Here is a 19820-nt window from a genome sequence, read left to right on the forward strand (position 1 = left end):
CCAAAACTATTCAAGATAGCTAACTATCACTTTAATCACTTCAGCTTGTGGGAAGGACACCTTGTTATTCATAACACAAAGTCTAGTGATAAATATATTATAATTTATGTTTAAAATATTAGGTAGTTACAAATGTGCGGTAAACGTTTTCTGAATTTAAGTTGTATCTACCCTTATTTATAAGCTCTTGATGTTTAAAGGATATAAACCATTTGGGAGGGTTTTTTTGAGGTGGGAGCTTCTTTTTTATTAAGGCTTGGTACAGACATTCAACAAGTCCCAGGTGGAATCAATCTAAGTATGCAGTTTTGTATAAGTGGCCTAGGTTAGATCAGCAGCAAATAGAACACATGTTCACCCTTTGGTGGTGGGGAGGTGGGGGGGACACACACAAGCTGCCTGCACTGGCCGAGGCCTGCAGGTTGGGGGTGCTCCTGCATCCCTCCCAGCAGGCCCCGTGGCCTTCCTGGGATGCCAGAGACTGCCAAGTGTAGCTGAGTGCCCTGGCCATCCCAGATTGCCTGCCTGGCACAGGTAAACATGCACAACCCTAACCCCCTGCCACGTCATTGTGGACCCACTCCCCATGCCCAGCCCTAGACTTCCAGAAGACCCCCAAAGCGAGTGCCCTCCATCATGGATGCTCAGTGCCCCTCCCATGCCCCTCGCACCCTAGTATTGTAGGACTCTGTAGCTGCGGGCCAAAAAAGCCTTGTAGCACACTAGATGCCCATGTCTGGGTACCTGCCAGCAGTCACTGAGCCGTGGACATCTCAGGGTTGACTCCATATAGGCACAATCCCAATACTCTGTCCCCTGCCACTTTGCCACCCCAGAAGCAAACTGCTCACAGTGCTTCCTGCTTCATGGGGAGTGGTCCATGCTGAGTCTGGGTGGCAGAGTGCCTGGCTGTGGCCACTGTGGTGTGATATGTGGGAGCCAGAGTCAGGCTCTGTGGGGCTGTGCCCAAGCACAGAGCTGTGGGGGTACCTGGCTGGGTATGCAGGAGCCAGGGTCAGGCTCTGTGGGGCTGTGCGAGGACATGGCCCAGGAACATGGGGGCCCAGGTTCCAGGGATCATGCAGGGGACAAAGATGCCTCCCTTCCCCACTGCTGCCTGCCTGTAGCTGATAGATGGCCAGAGGCAGGAGGTGGGGCTGGGGAGAGGGGCTTTGCTGACTTGGCTCTGGAAGCGCTCAGGGGCAAGGCCCACTGGGCACTCAGCTGAACCAGCTGTGTGTGGGCCAAGTACTGAGGCAGGGGTAGAAGGAGGGCTGCAAAGGAGCCTGGGATGCTGGAGGGCAATGACCTAACTTAAATCAATAGGGGATCTGGTACAGAAGTTCGATTAGTCAGTCTAACCTAAATTGATTAGATCTGAGTGCACATTAAACCAGTTCTATCTTAGACTGGGTTCTGCCATTTTTAGACCAGTATATGTACACAGAACTTCTGTTCTGTTATGGGTATAGATTGATTTCTGATCACTTAGACCATTTATATGCAATGTCTGTACCTGGCCTAAGTGAGATGTTCAGGTTAAATAAAGATATTCTTTCTGTCACCCAAGGAAAAGGTCTTATAGGAGATATTATTGGTCTTAAAACTCTTACATGCATTCATACAGACTCTGAAATAGAGCTTTTATAACTTTTATCCAGCTGTAATTTCCTATCAAATTTTCTTTTATACTCTGTTTTGGGAAATAAGCATGCATATTTTTCCCAGCAGAAGCATTTGTTATTGGGATTCCTGCTTTGTCTAATGTATTTGATGGAAGTCTTTAATTGCAAGTTGTAAAAGTATTTATAAATGGTATATAGCAAAGCTAGGAACTAAGAACACCCCTGCAAATAACAAGGCCCTTTTACAAAAGGTGAGTTTGATAAAGACACAATCTTTATCTCAGGAAAGCAGGCCTTATAAGATATTAATGTTTCAAAAAGAGTATTGAATTTAAAAGAATATACAGATCCTTCATTTAGAAGAAAAGAAGAAAGTAGGGATGTGTATAAGGAAATAATGGTGGTTAGAAAATGTTCTATGAAAATATTGATTACTTCCGTCTAATTAACATTCCCTTTCAGTGATGCAAACTTTGGTTGTTCTCTAAATGCTGGTGATGATAAGCCTCTTTTGAAATGTATAGCTGAAAATGCTGTGTGTCTTATTGTGCAATATTAATTGGGTAATTAATTATTATTGAGCAACGTGTAAGCAATTTCCTTACCAAACTCAGAAAGCTCTCCCAAGCTTTCCCAAGTAATTAGCTCCGCAGTAAAGCATCACTGTCTACACATGCGCCCCTATTAGGCTGGAGCAAATTAATTAAGTTTGCCATAGGATAGTACACCCAACACAAGTATTATTTTATGGCAGAGTTATTTACTCTCCCGCAACACATATATAGACTATAACCAAGGCTGGCTGGGACACAACGGTGCTATAGCGCTTGCTGGCTAGCCCCACGCTATAGCACCCTGATGTTCCAGCCTGCCCTTCCACAGCACATTGAGCTGGGGGGGGCAGTTCCAGGCTTGCAGGCTGACCTCCACAGCTGGGGCTGCACCACCCTGGCTCAATGTGCTGTGGTCCTAGATGCACATATAAATGCTGTGCCTGGAATCAATAAACTCCAGCACGAACTGAGCCAGAGTTTATTGCATGGCATTAATATCACATGTAGATGCGCCCGTTGTATTTAAAGACTTTGGTTCCTTCTATGGTTAGACATACTCTTGAAGGCACAGGCCCAATTTAGTCAACAGAACTGTCTTTGGCTAAAACGTTGTCTAATAATCTTAACATACCTTCTGATTAAAGACATCAAAAGTTAAATTAAACAAACAAACTGTTTTTGAAAGGCTTTTTTCCAAAAGAGATTTCATCTTGCAGGAGATAGGCTTGGGTGTAAAGTTTGCCTTTGCCTGAAAGGGGGAGCATTGTTTACAAAGTTCATATCATATTTAGAACATTTGCATGCTCTTTACATGTTAAGTTTATAATGAATGAAACCAGAGCAATGTTAGTAATGGCATTCATAGAAATGAGTGGGATGCCATATTGATTCCCTAGATATAGATGGCAACCTAGTAAAGTAGCATGTCAAAAGTTTGTAAAAGAAGACTACAACAGACAGGTATCTAGAGGTAAATACTAATTTAGCTTGCATAATTAGATTAACAGTAATGGGTTTCCTGGAAGATTCCTTAAAACACCAAAAGGTCACAAAACAATTAAAAACCTGACTTTCAAGATCAAGAATTAGCATGCCAAGAGCTGGTGCAAAGTGTAGAAGTCCCAAATATAAAGCTTGCAAAACCAAAGGAATGGAATCCAGTGACTAGAAAGAATGCAGAGGGAATTGGAACATGCAACAGAAAACCTTAAAAGAAAAACAAATGGACTCCACATACAAAGATTTTAAGAAATCAAACACAGGATTTTAAATAAAAATGCAGTAGTATTTCACTAAGAAGTCTCCAAAGGAATACATTTAAAGACAAAAAAATGGGTTCAGAATAAGAAAGAAACATAGGACTTAAAAGCCTCATTGGAGTCTCAGAGCAAAGAATTCCAAAAGTAGGAAGCATAGATAGCGAACTGGAAAAATTCTAAAGAGGCCCAATAAGTGATCCTTAAAGAAAAGCTGCCCAAGGCTAACTAGGATGCTAAAAATGTAAAGATATTAAAGTGGATACTGAAGGAAAAGAAACTATGCAAGGGCTTACAGAATGGGTCTGAAGAACCTGCTGCTTATAGGAAGCAGTTAACTAAAAACCAGTAACAATCAGAAATCTTGGAGTCACAGGCCTCTCAGAAATAATCCAAAACAAAAGAATGGCAGCACCAGAAAAGGCTGGTAGAAAAGGTGGCAGGAAAAAAGGAGAAATGCAAGACCCTAGACAATTCATGTTCAAGAAAAAAGAATCTAAGATGAATGAAAGATGAGTAGAGAGCTAAATGGACAGATTATATTGAATAGTTTAGGGAATGTCCAACAGCAGTCAGATTTATGTAATATTGTACCAGAAACAGGAAGAAGGAATCCAGATCTCTCAAAATCTGGACAGAACAAAGAGCCCAAGTAGGAAAAGTGACAGACAGAACAAGCCTCCAAAATAGTCCTACAAAATAGCCACTTCAAATGCAGGGAGAGAGGACTAAGATTTCCTTAATATTCCTAAGAAGAGGTCTCTGGGGAAAAAGGAACGCACTGCAACAATAGTGCAGGGATGCAGCTGGGTGCTCAGAGCACAGGAACTGTGGGGACTTGCAGTTGCCACCATAATCATGACTGTGATCATCATGTGGTTGCCAGTAGCCTCTTTTTTCACTCTCCCCCCAACTCTTTTTGGTAGTTACCCTGTTCACCCCACCCTAGATCTACCACTGCATTGCAAAAGCACCTGAGCTTTTTCCAAATAAGAATTTTAGCACTGGGGTAAAATAGGATGCTCTTGTGAAAGAGAGAGAATATTAATAACTACAAATAAATTTTGGGTTACTTTAAATCCATGTGTTAGGAAAAAAAGGAGGTTATTCTTTAGAAACTACCACCCCCTTAAAAAAAAAGTAAAGATGATGCTTAAGTCTCTGCAGCAGTTCAGTCCTCAGGTAAATGATCATATCCATTTGTATTTGAGGCAACTTCATTGTTGTCTGAACTCTTGGAGTGAGGACTTTAGTGATAATGGCAAGACTGACATTGCGAGGCATACTAGTACAAGTGAAATTGTTGAGCAGTTGGCTTTATTATCTGAAGAGATTTCAGATGACTGCGATTAGTTTTGTAAGGCATAGACTACCTTCCATCTATGTGTTTTCTCTTATATCTGTCTGCTGTCCTCTTCATGAGTGGCATAGGCAGGGCATGTTCTAGGAGGCGGCTGTATAGTGACAGGAAAAGAAATGGGATAATTAGCTTTAGGTACAGTACCATTTTTCAGTGTTCTAATAAAGTTCCTTTTTTAAAGTTTGGCAAAAACAGATCCCTCTGTAATTCTCTGTCATTGTGACATACTCAATGCTCAAATACTCATGCCCTGTCTTTCTTCCAAGTGATCCCCTTTTCTTTGACCTAATCTGCTCTTACTCCAAGCCTGGCAAGGGAAAGAAAAAACAAAAGAAACACTTCTCCTTTGAGAAGCCCTTACATCTTCTTCTGAATAATCAATTGAATTCCTGTTAAGGAATTGACAAAATCTCTTCTTAGAAAGATATACTAAAAATAAACCAAATACAAACAATTCACATACGTAAAATAGAAAGTGAACAATACACATGGCTAAATTCACCATGCAAGTGCTCCTATCTTCGCTTTTATATGTTATCTATTTAGATTATAAACTCTTCACAGATGGGTCTGAATAAAAAGTTCCTATTATCAAAATGCCTAGTGCTTTGTTAGCAGTAATAAACTGATAAATAATATAATAATAATTAATGTGAAATAATAAAAATACTTCATGTAAAGACTAAAACCCCAGGGGACCACTGAAAAATATTTAATTTCCCCTGCTTTTATATGCCATCATGGAAGAAATGATTTGTAGTAATCTAGTGAAATTTGTCAGCCATTATCCCAATAGTATCAATATGACATCTCAAATCTGACAGAGGGTCATTGTTGATTAATTTAAGAAGTTTCCTCCACACATTTATGTTGCATTCTTCATAGTCCAGACAGGAAAAGAATTAGGACTTGTCACCACATGGCAATTCCATCATATATCTTAAACTGATTTAGCTAAATGTGTTAAAAGTCCTGTGTGAACATTCTTAAAATGATTTAATTCGTGCTTGCATTGATTGCTCTGATGTAAGCAAGGTATTTGCTTAAGGTAACACAATATCAATTGAATAAAGTGTGTCCACATGGAGTTTTGTACTTGCCTAACTAAGTTAATTATAAAATACAACTCTGATTAAGTGAATGCATATTTGTTTACATTCTGGGCCTCTGATCAGAAATCAAATCCTGAATTTCCCAGTGGAAAATATACACAGCACATGGATATCAAGAATTATAGTAATTAATTAAACAAATTTAGAATGGATGTTTTTAAACCTTGTATTTTTGGATTTAACTCAAATCTCTAGCTATTAAACTAGAGGCCAGATTATCCTACCTCTGCCTACTGTAGTTTCCTATGCTGTCCCCTAATACATCTGACACTAGCGTGACAAATTACTGGATTAGATGAAAGTGGTTCCATATTTTATATTCTTGCCTAGCATTATTTTAGGTTTCTATTAGATAAACTGTCTACATTAGAAAGATTCTTGATGCATTTAGTTCAAATAGGTTTGAAATATCTTTGCCATAATGTTTCTTGTTCAGGGGGGGTGAAAGGAAATTTTCAAAGTTACAAAGTATTACTGACATTCTCATCTCGACTGAAGTCAGGCCACTGGCCCCTTAAATCTCTTTGAAAATCCTAGTCTTTATATTCAAGTATAGAACAAGGTTCCTTAGTCACTTTATTAGTCAAAAGCAATTTTCTTCTATTTTTAGCATTCAGAATAGGAAAATAAAACGTGAAAATAAGGCAGTCCCCCTATACCCAGACATATGATCTTCCTGTATGATTTTTTGTTGAATATGGAAGTTCATTGATTTTTCAATTATATAGATTATACAGAAATCAAGCCATTTCTTAAAACATTGCTGGAGCACCAAAGAAAGCTAAACCATTTTTCACAACTTTATAAATAGTTTGCTCTAGCTGTAAAAACCCTTTAGGAAATAAAAAGCAATGGACAGGTTCATTAATGGATGTAACATGGATGTAAGTGATGTTATTTTCTCTTCCTCTAAAAGGGACTTCAACTGCAGACTAGCTGTCTCATATTTACTAGATGCCTATAAAGCTAGAAAAAAAACAAAATTAGGAAGAAATTGAAGAGATGTCAAAACAGTTGATTTGTGTGTGTATCTCCAGATTGTAGATACCCTTTGTTCTTTCCTTTCTTCAAAAAGAATAAAGGGGTGGGGAGAGGGGAGCTTAAATTAACACAAAGGCAAAAAATAAGATCAAATAAAGTAAATAAAGTAAACTTGAATAATTCTCTAAATATCTTTTCTGGTAATTGTGCCTAGCCTTGTAAACATCTGTTTTTTTCAATTTCCTGCTGTTTCTGTTCTCTACTCAATCTTTTTTGTTAGCATTACCATTGTGGCCACTACTGTCAAAGAAAATGCAATAGCTGTATAACAGTCATCTTTCCATAGCTCTGTTTATCCTCAAAGGGCTGGAGTTTCATCCTTATGCAAAACATTATATTCTGCCAAATCCAATGAACACTCTACTAAAAACCTGAGCTGAAAGATCTATGAAACAATCTTCTCTCAGGCTAAATTCATTTTGCTGCATCACTTAGTTAAGTATTAGTAACTCAGGCTATATAAATACAAAAAGACAGCACAAATCTTCCCTACAGCCAAGGTTATTTTCCAGGAAAACACACACCCATACTATGTAAAACATGAAACATTATCCTGTTCATATGAGCTTCTGGAAAAAAGACAGCCTTATGGTAATATTTACTGCTTACAACCAATCCTTCACCCATTCAAGAACTGAAGAGAAATTTTGCTATTGGTTTGATGGAAAAAATAATTCATAGGTAAATAATTGACAAGTATATTTATTTACATTTTTTATTTATTGTAGTATAATCATAGAATCATAGAAAAGTAGGGCTGGAAGGGACCTATAAAAATCAGACAGTCCAGCCCCCTGCTCAAGGCAGGATTATCCCTATCTAAACCATCCTCTGCAAGAGTTTGTCTAACCTATTCTTAGGCCTGTTCCTGAAATTGTACGAACAAGTCCTTTGTATACAGATTTAAGATGATGAGGTAGGCAAGAGAATTAGAGAAGATGTTGAAGTCTAATTAAAAGATAAGAGTGTTAAGGACGTTGGAGGAGATCAAGGGGTAAGTAGAAAAAGGCACGGACATATTAGTAGGAGAAAGAAAAGAGCACAGTGAAAACAAAGGACTTGGTAGAGCATTGCAAAACTTGAACGTACTTGAACATACATTCATATACTCCAGAGCTGTCCCAGAGGATGCTTCAGGAAGATTGGTTGGGAGAAAGACTGAAATGTGGCCTTCCCTGATTGGACAAGGCTTGGGTGATGTCACACCAGGTATATAAGAACAACACACTAAGAATCTCTTTCTCTTTGGGCTGCTGAGAGTTGCACTGGGAGCCAGAAAACTTTCTCCCCATTGGGGGTCTCCCTACTTCTTCACTGGAGAGGCAACAGAGAAAGTCTATTTTGGCGCTTGAGACTCCTGTTTCCTTTCTCATTTCCCCTTTTCTTTCCTGAGTGGGATAACACCATGTGGTTGTTAATCCCTGGAGCAAACTGATCAGCAGGGGAGTCCTGGCAGTTTTGCTGGCAACTTTGGCCACACTGGTCTTGAGTGGCATAACACCATGGGGGCATTAATCTATGGGGCAGACTGACCAGGAATGGGGTCCTGGCAGTTACTGGCCACAGGGGCCTGGCCCCCTCTGTTTTGTAACTGTAGTATCTCAGCGCGTGGTATAGCTGAGACTGGATGTCTGCACGGCAGCCATAAGCCTGGGCCTTTTAAAAAAAATTTAAATTTTATTTTTGCAGTTTCTGCCCAGCACAGCCAGGATCAGAGTCAGAATTTAGGGGTGCGGCACGCTGCCAAAAGCCACAGTTAACCCCTCAAGGCTACCACGTGGAAGTGGAGATTGCACTACAGCTTCTCATGGAGCAACAAGAGGACTCATGCTCTCTAGCATGCTCTCTTGCAGAAGGACTCATGCTCTCTAGCAGCTTCCCGCGACCCAGCAAACCAAGTTCAAAGGACTCTCCAGTGAAGCTCCCTCTCCAGCCCATTGCTGAAGGGCAGGTGTAAGGGTGCAAGCCCCTGGAACTGCCTTTTGGGTGAGCCCCAAGTCCCAGACTGCCTGGGCATGGGTGAAGCCTCCCCAAAAGGGTGCAAATGTATGAAATATGCCTTGTAGTTGGTAGTGTTTTTCTTTGGTGGTTTTTTGCCTTTGTTTTCTGTAATACATTTATCCTCTGTGTTTACACTGCTTTCGAGGAGGAGGTTTTGTTTATGTGGGACACCATTCATTTAGTGTTTTCCGAGTGGTTTGGGTAGGGGCTCAAGCCAAGGTAAGATATATTTACTACCCTAACATTGAACCCGGCCCTTGTTGCTGCTGACTGGTGCCCGTTAGAAGAGTTACATTTCATTTGTTTGCCACTTTGGCTTTCCTACTTAATTACTTCAGAAAGGTGGATTTGGGAGATAAGGGGAGGAGGGACAGCACTCCAAGACCTGAAAGAAAGAAGCAATAAAGCCACTTTTTCTCTCTCACATTTACTGTGGACCTGATAGACCAATGCTGGATCTGATAAGAGGAAAGAGAAAGAACATGCCTATGTTGAAGTGTTAAACTGCAGCATTTGCTGTTTGGATACAGGACAGAATTAAACTATTGCTTCATAAACTGCACAAAGACAGAGAATGATCAAATGCAAGTAAGTTTTGCCTTCATTGTTTATAGTTTAGAGTTGTAAAGGAAGAAAATAAATGCCAGAATTCAAATGGCTTCCAACCAAGAAAAGACAGGTAATGTAGAGTATGGTAAAAAAAAACTGTTTTAAAAGGAAATTATAGAACAGTTTTCCATGTTTTCAAAATACTGGATTGAATGCAAAAAGAGGATCAAATACTTTTTTTCATTAGGGGAAACTGGGGAAACCAAATATGTAATAATCACTCTTGGCTCCAGGCTGTAAACATGAAAGGCATGAAACATGAAATTAAATGAAAATATCTGTTATTTTAAAGAGTATACTCAGGACAATCACAAGGGAAAAAAATCAAAGTAGCAAAATAATTCTCCCAAGTAAATAAAAAACCAAAACAGTTTTTGTCAACTTCCTTCAATTTTCCTGCTTAGAGTGGCATTCTCTGGGAAATAAAATTGTTAAAAAAATAAGCCAGCAATTATGAAGTCTCTCATTTACTGTTATTTTAAAGCTTCATGGTATTGAGAATTAAGACATTTTGACAGGTTCTTAACTAAGTGTGTCTCAGGCTGGACTAGGTGAGGCATGAGATAATCCTAAAAGAATGAGTATGCTACTAATAAAAACGTGATTTATACTACTAGAAGAACAACATCTAGGATTTATTATGCCACAGGTGATGTCAGTGATGACTCAGCCATCCCGATTACTTAAGGCATTGATTCTGCATTATAAAATCAGCTATTTACACACTGTGGCTGGAGCTTGCTGTTCAAATCATTTTCTTTAGATGGTCTTCCAGCTACAGTCATTTTTTACATCTAAATTAATGAGACTACTGAAGACACTAGGGCATGCAGGCAGGACTGTGATATCTTTCCCAGTATGGAGGTTCTTCCTCTCATGTGATAAGATTTCTGCACACATTTTAGATTGTGGATACAAGTACTGTATGTGTTGCAGTAGATTATCCAGGTAGGTATATATGGAAGACACGTTTCTGAAGAAGCAAGTGATTAATAGCCTCCAGAAGTAGCATCTACTGGCAAAGAGAGTAACCACAGCGTGCAACCAAAACCATACTCTTATCGATGACCCTTTTATTGTAAAGGCAAAACTAGGAAGCAGTAGCAACAAGGAGCACACTGAAAAATACACAGTGGTTCTTGCTTCTGCCAGACAGGGATTATTTTTCCCTTTTAAAAGTTAATTGCTTTGAAAAGGCAGCAGGAAAGTGTTATAATGTGTCATGTTTCTCTTTTCCCCTAAAGAAGACAACAGATTTTAATTTACTTTTTTTTAAATAGGCACAACATAATCTCCCTTTTCCCATGTACTTCAGTAGAGCATAAGACAGGCAAGAGTGTTAGAAGCAACAATTCTGTTGAGACAACACTGACAGCAGAAAACAAGGAATCCTATTTTAATATTTTCATTTTGCAGAAGATAAGAAGACAATGAAAAGCAAGTAACATCCTTCAGTGACCCACTCAGCAAGTGAAATAATCCCATCTCCATTGGGACAGGAAGCAGCTCTTCCTTGGCTCAAAACAGAGCTTGATTTTAGATGTCTTGAATGAGACTTTCCAGTCATGTTGTTTTGCATCAAATATGCCCTTTCCAGTTGTTTTAATACCCTGCAATTATCTAACAAGAATCTAAATTTTTCTGTCATGGGTTGGCCATTATGAAACTAGTGAGCAGTGTTTCTACTGAGACGTGCCATGGTGTCAGCAGAAACCCCCCCAAAACAAAACAGGGATTTTAATCTGACCAAGAATTCCAGACACTATGCTCTCAGGAAGCTGGGGAACTATAGCCTCCAGCACTCTATACATCCTAACTAGAAACTGAATATAGATCCTGGCATATTATTATTAAATACAGTCATGGCAACCCAGATGCTCCTTCCTAACTCTCCTCTCAGCAAGGTAGGAATAAAGGTAAGTGTTAGACTGTACTGGCATGACAGAAAAGGAGTTTAGAGGTGTTTCAAGAAATGAGCGCCTATCTAGAAAGAGATAGGCGCTCATTTCTCTATCTAGAAAGAGAGCCTATCTCTTCTTTGTCTCTTTCTCTTTGCCTTTCACCAGCAGTTGCAAGTGAGTGTATGGGTATCTTTTCTATCATGCTTCTTGTCACTATATGAAATGTCCGTAAACAGGGACATGTGAAAGGTATGCTATGCGCAGAGTTCAAATATTTGTGGATAACAGGTTTGCGATTTGGCCCTTTTGTCCCTAACCAATTTTGTAAGCACAGAATTGCCACCAGATTCAGTGAGGAGGACAAGTTTGAAAATAGGTTAATAATAAATGCTAAATACCAAACAGCATACTTTCATTCTGAGATTTTGGTCCAATAATTGTTTATGATCAAAATTGTGAATGATTTATGCATTTTCACAAATACTAAATACTACCAAATATAAAATAAAAAATAAATAGCATAAATAATAAATAAATAGCATTGCCCTGAAGATCATAGTAAATTTTATTTTATTTTACTATTCAACAAACTTCATTTTGAGATTTTATTAGCACTCCGATCACATTAGGAATTGTCTGGGCAGGAGTACTCTTGCACATTTTGTTTATGTTTTATGTGTTCTTTTTCTCAATATTTTTTTTTCTAAACTTCTATAGCATTTTTGTAAGGTTAGCTTTATTTCACAGTTCAAATATCCAAATCATTCCAGAGGTAACAATCCCCTTCCACCATGATAGTTTCCTCCATACATAGGGAGGGACTCAGTAAAAAAGAGATACTTTATAGAGCATATACTAAATATTTTGGAGGGAAATGAAGAGAGATATATGGAAGCACAGTAAGCTGTGACACACTGTTAACTGTTTTATGTTTAAAGACATTTGCATGCAGTATGTCTTGCTGCAGCCCTCTGGCTGTTTTCCTGCCTTTAAAGACCCTAAATAAATCCAGAATCTTTACTGGCATTTTGTGGTTTTATTTCAGCTGGAACACTGTTGTTACTTTAAAGATTTTTTTATACCTTTGCCCTATTCATCACAGCTATAGGCATTTCACCCTACTTAGGGTGCCTGTGAGTGTTCAAAGGAACCAGCAGAAGTTTAGTAGTTTAGCTGGAGTGATTGGAAACCCTGCCTGTAGAGTCCTCTGCAAGTGTTCAAGGGGCTGGCTGGCTCCCATCATGCTTTTCAGTGTTCCCAGTCTGCCTGGAGATGAGTGATAGCAGCTGAGGGCACAGGTCAGGGCTGCCTAGTTGGTGGCCTCAGGGGGCCGTGCCCCCACTCCCAAGAGTATTCCCTCCCATAATCAAAGCTGTCAGGCTCTCAGACAGTGGACCAAGAGCATGCCTGATGCCTTTTCAAGCTTGTCCATTTCCCTTCCAGCAGATCAATGGGTTCTTACCTCTGTGGCAGCAGCCAATGGACCCAGTTCCTGCATAGGTTGGGTGAGTCCGGTTGGGGTCAGGTACTGTTAGGTCAGGGGTGGGTGCTGGTGGCCTGAGTGCTGTGGGGTCGGGTGTTGCCTGGGTGCTGGTGGATGGGGTACTTGTGGGTGATAGGTCTGGGTATGGGCCCAGGAGCCGGGGTGGGGTGATCTGGTTCCATGGAGGTAGGGTTCTGGGGTCTCTGGTCCCAGTGAGGCTGGGTTGGGCTGGTTCTTGTTAGTGGGGGAGGTCAGTGGGTGTCATTCCTGATGGGGACCAGGATGTTTTGGGTACAGAGGAGCAGGGTCTGATGACCCCACCACCTCCTGAATCCAACCAGCACAGTTCCCACCAGGAACAAAGCCCACTGACCCCTCGACCACTGGTAGGTACTGGTATCTTGGTAGGATCCAGGTGGTGGAGGTTTTGGGAGGCTCCAGAAACCATGGGGGGAAAAGGTGGGTCAGGTGGGTCTGTGGGGGGACTGAGTTGGGGCATGGACGACTGGTGCCTCCTGGGTCTGGGGAGCACCAGAGTGTGATGGGGGGGTCCCCTCCGCGGCCAATCGCCGAGCCAGCTGGCAGTTCCGGTTTCATAGCTGGGTTTCCAGGGAGTCCACGGCTGATCTCAGGGGGCGCACATGCATCCATGTGCACTCCCTATGTGTCGCCACTGGGTTGGGGCCTCTTGAAAGGGCAGAGGTGGAGCTGGGGCTGGGCTGTTTCTGTTGGGGGTAGGGGTCAAGGGCCTCCAGGAATAGTGAGGTTGGAGTCTGGGCCCATTGTAACAATGGGTGAGAGCACTCTGGGAAGGGCAGGAATGGGAGCTGCTGGTCCATGTCAGTGGGGGAAGGAGTTTGGTGGGCTCCCCCCTTCTTATTTTAAAGCCTGTGCCTGCAGCCCTGAACATGGGGCTTGTCATGCTTGTACTCACCCTTAGAAGCATGTCCCAGGCTGTCATATGACAATCTAGCACATCTTCTGATAACTATGAATATTAATTAACCACTTTGCCATGTTGATGATGTTACTATTTCATACTCTCACCCACTTTTCAACAGTGTAACTCCACATACTTCAGTGGAGTTACTTTTTACCAGTGTAAACAAATTCTGAGTTAGGAAGAGAGAACCAATTGAATACCAACTCCTACAATTAAATAAACAAATAAAAATAAAACCACCCTAAAGCATCAACACTGTGATCAGAGCCTCCCTGGAGGCTCTGATCACAGCCTCATTTTCCAAAGTATTTTGCTGCAGTCATACTTGATTCACCTCTAAGTGTACTCAAGTCACTGAGTACATAGCAGCATGCCAGCAAACTGTAGCAGCAACAGCAGCAAACTCTGCCTAATCCTGTAATTGGGACTCTGGCCACAACTGCACAAAACAGCCAGTTTTCCTTACACTGTCCACTGCTCAGATAATTGGTGTGACATTTCATTTCTCTCTTCTCTGAGAAAAGCACTCAAGCAGAAAGTTCATTCTTCTAGAATATGCCTCAGGCCCAGAATAACGGGATGATTATGTTCATGGTTCGGTGGCTGGCACTTTTTTCAGCACAGTCAAGAGCTTCTTTCACCTGCTTTATGGCTCTGAAGAAAATAAAGCAGGATTTTAAAATGGTGCTTCTTCCTGCACACCCATTTATTGTCAGGTAGCTGAATGCAGGTAAAAGCAGCTCCTCAATATATCAATTAGGTATGCTGTTTATGCTGTTTCTCCCATTGCAAAACCTGATACCTAAAAACAATCATTTACCAAGGCTTAATTTGTCTACATAATAAATTGCAGGCATCAGCAGATCAACATCGAGCTTGTGAGTTTGGAATTGCAATTTCATTCTCACCTCTGAGTTTCTTTTCAGACCCAGAAACATGAAAATTTGTATCACAGTACAGTTCTGTTTCCTAGAGTGCTTTATATTTTGATCCTTTAAAATATATTAGCTTTGTTTCAGTTTTGGAAAAAGCTGCGTCTTCAAGCAGCTTTTCAAGGGACCCCAAGATTTCTGTAAAATATAAGATATTGATGGTGGCATAAGTAAATATCCTACTCATATCATGAAGAGGTCTCTCATGAAGAGATTTATATTGTATGAGATAAAAATCTTACTGTTGTTGCAGTAGTGGCTCCAAAAGACAAGGGACCAACCCTCAGGAAGAGCAATACAGTCTATGGTTCAACTACAGTGTGAAATCCATCTTTTCTATCACTGCTAACGTCATATAATAAACCATACCAAATGAAGAAGCACAGTCTCATTATGAAAGCTTAATAATAGCTTTCCAATAGTGGATTTTGCAGTCAAGAAATCATAACTGCAGTGTATTACAATACAATAATGTGAGACCGCTAAAGAGTATTAGTTTTGTAGTAGGGCCATAAGAGTAATTTTCTCTGAATATATAACAAGCAAAAAAAGAAAAAAATACTGTGTTCATGGCTTCCTGTTACAAGTTGGTGGAAATTCTCATTGCAAAGGAAAGTTATAATCATAAGGGGGTTATTCACCACTGCCAGGTAGTGTCATGGCAAAGATCTGTTCAACATATATACAGAGATATGTCAACTAAAATCATGTTCTGCCAGTCTATAAACAAAACAGCAAAAATAAGGCAACTAAGCTATTTCAAACTAAAGAAATTTAGCTTTTGGAAATAAAAGTAAGCCCAGTGGAAAATGTGCTCAATCAAGTTGTTAGACTGAAGAAAACTAAAAAAGATGCTCAAAACCTTTATTGTCTTTAATGTTGAGGATATCTCTAAGGACAGATGGTCTCAAAGAATACATTCTTTTATTTAGGTTTCTGCTGTACTGTATTTATCAGACAGTGAACAGCCATAAGGCATATGACACCTGGCTCTGATCTGTGATTCACCAAGCTACAGAACTGTGTTAGGTAAAAATCTTTCACCATGTTGAGGGTGTTACTGGCATCTTATAGGATGAAAGAATAAGTTTCCTATAGTTTACAGAAATTTCCAAAAGGAGGGCAGTAGCATCTAAGGAAACATGCCAGGAAATATATTGAGGAATAGAATAATTCCAAAGATCACTGTCCTTGTAGATAAAGGACAAAGCTAGCTAATTTGGGATAATGATTGCCTGGTTCAAGACTACAGAATGTATTCCAACATCTCTTACTTCCATGGTCAAAGACTCACAACATTGGGTTTTAAAGGCTCATTTCATAGATTCATAGATTTTAAGGCCAGAAGGGACCTCGGAAGATCATTGGGTCAAGCCACCTGCATCAAGCTGGAAAGAAAACTGGGGGTCAGGAGACCCCAGCAAGATGCCTGTCTAGTCTCCTCTTGAAGATATCCAGGGTAGGTGATTGCACCACCTCTGGAGGGAGCTTATTCCTCAGTCTGGACACCCTGACTGTGAAGAAGTTTTTCCTTATGTTAAGCCTGAATTGATCTTCCAGGAGTTGTGGCCATTAATCCTGGTTTTACCCAAGGGTGCCCTGGTGAACAGTTGTTCACCTATTTCTCTAACTACAGATTTAATAACCAATATTCAAATGGCAACTGTTGCCTTTTCAAAAAAAACTTTTCCGGTGATATGAGTATCTACACATATGCAGATGTTAGTACATGTGTGTAGAAGGGTAGTGTAACAATTCTGGGCCGTGGTACCCGCACAAAGCGTGGAGGGGTGGGGAATCTCTGTGATTCTTCTGTGGCATGGGGCTGAGCCGCCAGCTCTAGGCAGGCCCCAGGGGAGGCGTCGCGGCCACTCCACCTGGCTCCGTGGGGCCTGGGGCGGTCACCCCGGTTCACTGTACCCTAGGGACAGCTCTGCTTACTGGTACTATCAGGCCATCTCAAGTGTCAGCACAGGCTCCTACTGCAGCTTTCCATGGTAGGAGCTCTTCACACTGTAGCTAGCAGGGCCAGACTACCTGCCTAGACTCAGGTACTGGCTTTATGTATCTCATAAAACCAGCCCCATCCAGTTATGTGACTGCTGCCACTCGCAGGAGTTTCCCTTCTGTGCCTGATGATACTCCTGCTTTCTCTGCTAGGCCTTAGTTCATCTGTCTGCAGCCCATTGCTTCTGGGCTGCCTCTGTGCCTGGCTCTGGCACATTTTACTGTTCTGTCTCCATTCCCTGGGTGAGTTACCTTCCCAGGTTAGCCTCTACATGTGATTTGCAGCCTGTCTGTTTGCTGGCAGGCAGTTTATTCGCATCTAGCTTGTTTTCTAGCTGCCAGTTCTCCCTGATTCAGCTTAGCCTACTACACTTTCCTCTTAAAGTAACAGGAGCCTTTTGGCTCCCTGTTAGAGGTAGTAAGCAAATTTTTAAGCCTTGTAGCGATTTAACTTTTCAGATGTAGCATTTTGAATGACACCTTGTGGAAGCTACTAGTCTATTGTGAGCCAGATCAGTGATGGAAATCCTAAGCAGGGGCTCCAGGAGTCATTGTTTAAGGGGTCTCCACGTTACATCAATATTCTAGTTCCCATTTATTTTGTCTTTCTCCTGTTTTATAAGTTTTTTATCTCTTACTGTAAACTGCCCTAAGTTTTGTTGGGACGGGCATATAAAACAAACAAACAAACAAACTAATCTGCACAGTAGTGGAGCAGATATAATATAGGAAGTGGAAACTGGACACTTAAATGTGGCACTTGCAAGGTTTGCTTTTTAGGTGTAACCTGTATTTGCCATATTATTATATGCTCATTGGTTGGAAAGATAGAACATGGAAGCAGTCTCCTCTGTTCCAATATCAACACTATGGAGATAGTCACTTATACTATACTGACCAGTGATCCCAGAACATTAGCAACTCAACACTAGCAGCACACTTAGGCCTTGAGCCAACAACAATGTGCAAGGGTTTTATTTACTTCTTACCCACTTGCATGCCTCTGAAAGTACCAATAATATATAGTACTGTGGTAAAGGAGTGGATGACAGATTTCCTCTCTACTCCACTGCGTATACAGCACATGGGATCTTGAGTTAGAGTAAACAAATTAATTATTAAAAACTCCTTTCAAATAGAGCATGTGAAATACAAAATATCTTGTGCTTATCAGGCAGAAAGCAAATATGCTGCCATTCTTTTTTGTGAGATTGATAGAGACTGCAAATAACTTCTCCTTTTGTCCCACAGGATAGCAATTGATTTGCTCAGTCTTGTACAAGATGTCCACCTAACACAACTCTTACAGTCTGATGAATCACAGCTCAAAAGTGGGTGATGCATGTCTTGTTACTGTTCACTGTCTGAGAGCTGTGCTTGGCAAAACCCTCAAGTGAAGTAGACATTTTTATTTTAAGCTATTCAAAGGTGATTTGCTTCTCAGTACAAAGGCAAGTTAGGGGCCCACCACCATTTGAAACTCAATGGAAATACTGGCAAAAATAATTAAAAGAAAGACTCTTAGATAGCACACAAACAGACAATGTTGTGGGGCCACAGCACTCCTTTCAATTCCTTAAGCTGCCTTTTCTAGTTTGAAATAACTTCCAAATAAAGTTTTGATGGCCAGAACTACAGTGTTTTTCATGTCATAACTGTCCTTAGTCAATACACTGTGAACAAGGAGACCCCATAGAATTAGACTACCTCCCTTTTGAATATACAGGCCCAGACAGATGACAAAGCTACTAGTGAAACTTATGTTAGTTCTGTACATTTATGTAAATCACACTGGAATCAAGAGGGAATCATCTTGGGGTAGATTCATACAGTAGAATGGGAAATAGCCTGTTTGCTTTGTGCAGACAGATATCTTGAGATCACAGGAAAGTAGGGTTGGAACAGACCTCACAAGGTCCCTGTTCAAGACAGGAACAGCCCTGACTAAACCATCCAAGCCAACTGTCTGTTTAACCTGCTCTTGAAAATGTCCAGGGATAGAGATTCCACAACTTCTGTAGATAGTGTATTTTAATACTTGATCACCCTCGTAGACAGAAAGGTCTTCCTAATCTCCAACCTAAATTTTCTCTGCTGAAGGTTGAACCCATTGCTCCTAGCTCTGTCCCCTATAGTCACAGATAAAAGGCTATTTACATCCTCATTATAATCTCCCTTAAGGTATTTTAAGGCTGTTATCAAATACTTCATTAGTTTTATCTTCCCTAGACTAAATAAACCTAGTTCTTTCAGCCTTTCCTCATTAGTCCTGTTTCCCAGGTTGTTGTTTATTGTTGTCTCTCTCCGCTGGACTCCAATCTGTTCAACTCTTTCTTGAAGTGTGGTGGAAGCAGAAAGATGACATGTCTACCACTGTAACTTATGCTGATGTAGTTTTACCCCTGGTTGTTTGGATTGGATCAAACTACTTCAGTGTGGGGATTTACTTGAATCTGTCTGCTTCGTTTTGACCCTAGTCAAAGGTTAATTATACTAGTGTTAACTTTTCTTCTATCCAGACCCTAAATCTGCCAGGCAGCTTAGGGTATATAGACCAGATCTAGAACCCATACAACTCATATAAGATCTTGACTTTGCAAATATAGGCTACATTCAAGTGTTACATTTAGATTGACCTAACCAAAGTTAGGTTGATCTAAATGCCCCAGTGTGCAGGTATTCACAGGGCTTAGGTCATCCTAAAAATGGAACTAAAGCTAGTTCACCTCAGAGATCAATTACCTTTAGATCAGGAAAGAGTTAACTCTATCTAGCCAGGGTTTAACCTGGTCTCTTGAATACAGGCACACATTTACAGCACAGGTCCAGGGCTGTGAAAACGTAGCCACCCACCACAGCCCAGTAACCCTGACCAGATATCACCCTCCCCAAGACTGGGCAACCTTCCCCATAGGCCTAACAGCCTTTCCAGGACCTGCCAGTGTCAGACCCACCAGCCCCTCTAGCAGACCCACCAGTCCTCCCAATCCCATCAG

The 19820-nt window shown here is 40.8% G+C and overlaps 1 protein-coding gene across 4 annotated transcripts in view; it reads right to left on the reverse strand.

Annotated features, from left to right (window-relative positions):
* The window catches only part of DOK6 (docking protein 6), a 484934-nt gene that overhangs the window by 30790 nt on the left and 434324 nt on the right, over positions 1 to 19820 (reverse strand). The window contains exon 8 of one of the 4 annotated variants that reach the window (XR_003095549.1): positions 4809 to 4889. The exons of the other annotated variants lie outside the window; for them this stretch is intronic. The gene's annotated coding sequence lies outside the window, so the exon portion shown is untranslated. The remainder of the gene's footprint in view (positions 1 to 4808; positions 4890 to 19820) is intronic. 4 annotated transcript variants of the gene reach the window in all.

Source organism: Alligator sinensis, unplaced genomic scaffold, assembly GCF_000455745.1.
Source record: "Alligator sinensis unplaced genomic scaffold, ASM45574v1 scaffold1213_1, whole genome shotgun sequence".
Taxonomy (NCBI): Eukaryota; Metazoa; Chordata; order Crocodylia; family Alligatoridae; genus Alligator; species Alligator sinensis.